Raw genomic sequence first — 6,660 nt, forward strand, 5'->3', positions numbered from 1 at the left:
ACTTGATGATAGTAACAGTTTAGCATCTGATAATTTCAACTTGATGGTAAACAAATGCACCCTGGTGTTTTCCCAGACTGGTAGGTTACATATAGTCCATTGACTTAAGAGCCAATCCGCCAGAAAACCATGCAATATTCAGAAAATCGTCCAAATCGACAATCACAACTTGACAAATTTTTATACATCATCTTAATCCTTGACATAAAAGAAAAGAATTTGACCACTTAATTTTTCCCAGAATCGTATCTATTTTTAGTAACAGCCTCATTTGCATAATTCTGTTAATTCATAATGAAACCAAGGAAAAATCCAACTTTTTTATGCATTTTAAGAATGACCCAGAAGCATATTAAATGGTGTAGTTGAGTTTTTAGAGTAATGTCAGCTGAAACTCATCCATTTTACTATGTTATGATCAATACAAATGAAAATTTAAACGATTTGGCACATTGCCAGGAGCAGGGAGACAAAGGCGGGGTTTTTCATACATGAATTTACGTGGTTTTCATTCGCTTCTATCTTGCAAGACCCATTCCGGATTTGTTTGCAACTTATATCGGTTTTAACTATGGGGTATGTTTTATATCAAAACAAAATATTAAGCTTGGCAAATGACTATTATATGTTAATTTATGCCTTGGAAGAATGGTGATTTTAGTCCCAAATTGACACATTTTGATTTTGATTTTAATTAAATTCTAAACACAATTGGTACTAAAATGGCTCATAAAATCATTCGAACAAGTAAAATCAGTTTGTCTGAAAAATGAAATAAGACGTATTTGTACTGCAAGTCCAAAAATCAATAAATTGTCTGAAACCAGGGAGTCCATCTTTTATGCTCTTCCATTGACTTATCTCCCTTGGGTAAGATCTCAAACATGTCAGCTCCCAGTGATGGTTTGGCAGACAAATGTTTACAGTGAAGTTTGTGACTTTAATAATCTAGGATGAGCATGTGGGCTATCCCAGCCTTATACATCTACATATTACAAATTATTTAAGATATCTGAGTGCACTAAAGACCAAAACAGCATTTCCAAAAAAAAAATAATTACTGGCAATACTGCCAAGAAATTTGACAATCATGACAATAATTTAGTGAATAAACATGATAAATATTGATGGGAAAAATACGTCCATGAACAGAAAAAAAGTGTTTTTAGATTTCAACGAGCAAAACAAAAGTATTCTAAATCATTCTTCGTAAAAAAAAAAGTGAGTGAGTGGAACCACCTTGCTCGCACCAAATTGAGATTGAGAGTGTCAAAACTGCCCTGGCGCACTATCAATAAATCAACGACACTCTCTCTACCGTGGTATTGAAACCAGCATTGGTAACCAAACATATTCATACAGATACAGACTACCATTCATTTACATTTAGGAAGTCTGAATAATACTGAAAACTATGGTGTAGAATTTCCAACAGGACTCCTTATTTTATATAAGACAAGGAGTGGTTTATTTTCCTATGGTTGTTACATCATCTTGTCTTTGAATATGCTCGAAGTACAGGGACTTTTATGGAATTCATTGACATGATAGTCAAGCAAGATGTCAACATATCGTCCAACCCTCTTCCAGCAAAGCCAAAGCTGACCAAGGATCTTCACCCTTTCAAAACAGGCTGTATACAGGACGAGTTATTCCAGTAGGAACAGGTACAAATCTTACAATCAATGTTCATTTGTTCCATATAGTCAATCTGAAATTAGGTGACCAACAATTGATACCTTAGCTAGATTAAAAAAAAGGGGGGGGGGGGGGGGGTGGGTGGGTGTTGAAGGGGCATTTGAATATTCTTTTACACCTGACCTGTTTCTAAGACATCTTATTTATTTCCTATGGCAAAGTGCAAGCAAATAATATATATCCGTATATACATTGTTCTGTCTTGGGACCATTTGATTAAAAAAGCAAGGGGGAGGGTTAGAATGGTCAAAATATTTATGTCCTTGTCAGCTTAGAACAGAATTTTAATTTTCAAGCTATTAACCAGGGTACAATATATATTTATTTTCTGCTTTAAAAAATCAATTTATAGACCAGAATCATGATAATAATCAAAATCTATTTCAACATATTCAACGTTTAGCAGGTCAGGTTTTTATTCTCTTCCCCTAAGTTATATTTTCAGTTCTTACTGGAAGTTGTTCAGCTCTTTGTCTACTAAAAAAACTTTTATCTCGTGGAAAAGCCTCCTACAAATACATGTTTTACATACAACATACTGTACATGTAACACTAGACAACTTTATCCAGAGAATAATTTTTTTTCAATGAACTAATAGGCCATGGAGACTAAAAGAATCAAAAGCATTGCAAACTTTTGTAAAGTTCAATTTTAGGACCCTACATGTACATGTATGTAGATTACTTATAGAGCCCTTTTTAAAAGAAAAAAACATACATTTAAACTACATGCCCAGTGATGCTGCACTACCCTACATTTCCTGTCTGATATATTTTATTTCATGTAAAACAAAATTGAAGAATTATTTTATAGTTTAACACTTTTTATTTGTAGGGCTATATATATGCAAGCAATGCTCAATTAAGATGAATTTTTGTAAAAGTGACAATAGCCAGGTCAAACTAAATACATGTGTAGAAGAAGATATTGGTAAGTTATTATTAACTTATATATTAATTTTACTGTTTGTATAACATGGTAATTATACAAAGTATATGTAATCACTTATATAATAACATAATTATACAATTACGTAAAATCAGTTTTATTAAACAGGTCTTTGTTAACTTGGTTTTCCCATTGAAAAACTACTTTGCTAATTTTAATTTGTAGTACTATATTGGGCGGCTCCTATAGTTTCCATTCAATAACTAACAATGACTAATGAACTGTTCATACATTCCATTTCAATTATTTTATTTATTAATACGTATTACTTTTACTGTTAAGTCTGTTTTTTGTGATATCCATTTTACGTGACTCTGTATTTATGTATCCTGTCATACTTTGAACGACAAAATTATTTTATGTCTACCTGTGCGAATTTCAAACGCGCGATTTTACGCTAGTACTTAAAACCTTCCATCCTTTATGGGTGGATTTTACATAGATATATAAAATCGTATAATATAAGCAAAATGAGGATGTTAAATTTGATGTATGCCTTTTTGTGCTTCTTCGTTACATTTGTTTGTTTTTATAGTGATTAAGATGATAACACAATGTTGACTGCTGTACCCCTTTTTTTGACAATTTTACCTATTGTGGCTGTTTGTTTTGTTCACGCATCGTTGTCAATATAATGGAATTTGATGCGACTGTCATACAAGTGAGAGGTTTATTATCTAGCTATAAAACCAGGTTCAATCCACCATTTTCTACATAAGAAAATGCTTGTACCAAGTCAGGAATATGACAGTTGTTATCCATTTGTTTGATGTGTTTGAACTTTTGATTTTGTCATTTGATTGGGGACTTTCCTTTTTGAATTTTCCTCGGAGTTCAGTATTTTTGTGATTTTACTTTTTCAAATATAAAAAGGGGAGATTTTTATTGGTACTTTTGAAGATATTTCACCGGTTCGATTAATTGATTGGTTGTTGGTAATGCTTATGTCCAATGGCAAATAGTTCATGCATGTTTAGGACAAGAACAAATTAAAATAAATACATTATTTGGGTTCTTAATATGCTAAATCTAACAATGTATTTAAATAATTTAAGATGTTGCAATTGGGCCCCATTTTAAATTGGTTCACATTGATTTCAAAATGGTCCAAAATTTTATTTCTTATTTCTACACAACTTGAATTCTTGAGGTTCTTTTGATGTACAAAATGCAAATGTTTTATATTTAGATTTTTAATTTTGGTCCGGTTTTCAAATTTGTCCACATTTTAAAGTCCAAAGGGTCCAAATTTTAACTTAGTTTAATTTTAACAAAACTTGAACTCTAATTACGATGAATTAGGGTTCTTTGAATGATAAATAGAAATAATCAAATATCCTGAACATAAATATGTACTTAGATTTATGATTTTGGTCCCAGTTTTCAAGTTGGTTCAAATGGGGTCCATAATTTAACTGTGTTTGATTTCAACAATAATTTTAAGGATGCTGATTCAGCCTGAATATAACCTGTATTTAGTTTTTGGGCCCTATTATGAAATTGGTTTACATTGAGGTCCAAAGGGTCCAAAATTAAACTAAATTTTAAATCTTAATTTGATCTTGGGGTTCTCTGATATGCTGAATCTATTAAACTTTATCTTTATACCATATTTATTCTGTGTTAGAAACCTATTCTTTGTCAAATATTTAATCCCATTACAAATTTAGAGCTGTTATAGCTTGAATGTTCTGTCCAAACTTGCATTTTTTCTTCATCTTCCACAAAATTTGTCCTTTTCTGAGATAACTGGTGTTATCTTTTTAAATGAAACTTTAGTGAAAAGAAAAGCACAATATGTGGATGATTATCTGATGTCAAACATTTTCAAGATGGCCACCAAGGATGGCACAAATTTCAACACTGCTTAATTTAATGAAAATTGTTAATTAGGGATAGTCGTGGTAGTTTGACTTGCTAAACAAAGTAAGGTTGTTTTTTCTTCCAAAATGGCAAACATTTTCAAGATGGCCTTATATGAAAATTGACATTAAGGAATTATAGCACTTTTGACATGCCAACAAAACAATGAAATTTTTTTTTAAAGATGGACACAGCAACAAAGGGTAAAATTTTCAATTTTGTTGAGTTTGATTTTAAAGAATATTGATATTTAGCTGTACTTTGACACAGAGAACAGATATAAAGATGGCCACCATTTCAAAGATTGTCACTAAAAGCGGTCAAATTATCACCATTGTCTGTTTTCAATGTAAAATTATATTGAGAGGTAATTTGACATGCCAAACCAAATGGAGGCAATTTTCATTGTTGTAAAGATGTTAAGGGCTATTTGGACATGCTTAAAAGGAGTGGTTAATAACTATTCTGCAAAAATGATTTGGCTTTAGTTGGGAGAATTTTGTAACTGCATCCACTTACAGTAAAAGTTGTCAATTTTATTTCCTGTCAGTGGTATATATGAAATTAAAAAAAAATGTGGTATGATTGCCAATGAGAACAAATGACATAGAAGTAAAGCTATAGGTCTTCATACGCCATATGACCTTCAACAATGAGCAAGACCTATACTGCATATATATTCAGCCATAAAAGGCCCCAAAATAAGAAAATGAAAAATATGAAAACTAACAGCCTGATTTATGTATGTATGTTTTGTGGTTTTCAGATCTAGACTCGCAGCTAACCTTTCTGTCAGTGTCAACAACAACTGAACTTTCACAGCAGTCAACATCAGATTGAGAGACTGATAATGCTTCTAACAGAAACAATTTCAACCAACCAAACAAGCAACAGAAACTTTCCAACTTTAAAACATCAGTTAAATCTTCCATGGGATGATGTCTCAAAAAATAACAGTTCATCATTTATGGAGATTTTAATGTTATGGTTTTTCTTTTACAAGAAAGTTAATGTACACTTGTTTTATAGTAAAACCTATAGCCGTTCAAGTATAAAAAAAACACATTCAACTTTATTGAAATTTGAAGATTCATATGACTTATTTTAATTCTGTTATCTCCGAGGATGTGATGTAGAGCATTATAGGTACAGTAATCTTAACAGCTATCCAATTTCATTCAAAATTCTTTATAAACTTTGCACTGGTATATATAGACTAAGTAATTTGTTTTTCGTCTAGTTATGGGATTTTTTTTAGAAGCATTTATGATTTTCATGTTTGTATTGACCACATTGCAGCAACACAGATATAGGTACCTGGCAAATCTTGCCTTGTTAGCATACTAGGCTCAAAGGGTCATAAAAAAATTTCCATCACTAAGTGTCTGTTAAAATCATCTGTTTACAGTTTTCACTTTTAAACCATCATCTTAATAACTTTAGAAGAAGTGTCATACATATATATATGTATACAAAATTTAAAAACTTTTCAATATATATATATATTTATATATATTGATAAATCTATCAACATGACAAGATCTAAATACCCAAAATTTTTCTGAAAAATTGGACATAACATCTATGAGCTATTGTCCCTGAAATGTGTAAATTTACAAATTTTCACAGTTTTCTGCTACTATCCGACAACTATATCAATATATTATAAGAATAAATTGCAAAAGTGGTCAGAAGAAACTTTTTTTTTACAGTCTGAACTTATTCTGAATTGTTTAACTTCTAATTTAAATTGATTGCGTTTGAAATATGTGTTTTTTATCGTTTTAGGTGCACAATTTGTCAATACGATCTATTTCGGCTCCTGGGAGCCTCTAGATTTATAATGAATAATTTTTATTTATGTATGATTATTTTCTTAATGTATTAAATGAAACATTTATTATTCTTTTCCATTTGTTGTTATACTTATTTATAAGTCCAGATCCTATCATATGTCAGTAGTTACAAATTAGACGGCAAAATTGAGAAAATTTGAATATGCAGGTTACCCCATTTTGTTGTGGCATATACCAGACACCATCATTATTTGCCGACCTTGATATTTTTTTTGATTGGGTATATATAGTTATACTTTGCAAGTAGATATGTTGTTTTACAATAATAATCGGGTCTTGGAGTATTTTGGCTCT

At 31.0% G+C, this 6,660-nt stretch overlaps 1 long non-coding RNA gene across 1 annotated transcript; it reads left to right on the forward strand.

Moving 5' to 3' along the window:
• The first annotated feature begins 1,136 nt into the window (after window positions 1-1,136).
• On the forward strand, window positions 1,137-6,421 carry LOC127711497 (uncharacterized). The gene is made up of 3 exons (XR_007986767.1): window positions 1,137-1,667; window positions 2,534-2,629; window positions 5,277-6,421. It is a non-coding gene; the product is annotated as an uncharacterized LOC127711497 (long non-coding RNA).
• Window positions 6,422-6,660: the final 239 nt, after the last annotated feature.

This window comes from Mytilus californianus, unplaced genomic scaffold, assembly GCF_021869535.1.
Source record: "Mytilus californianus isolate M0D057914Y unplaced genomic scaffold, xbMytCali1.0.p SCAF_8, whole genome shotgun sequence".
NCBI lineage: Eukaryota > Metazoa > Mollusca > Bivalvia > Mytilida > Mytilidae > Mytilus > Mytilus californianus.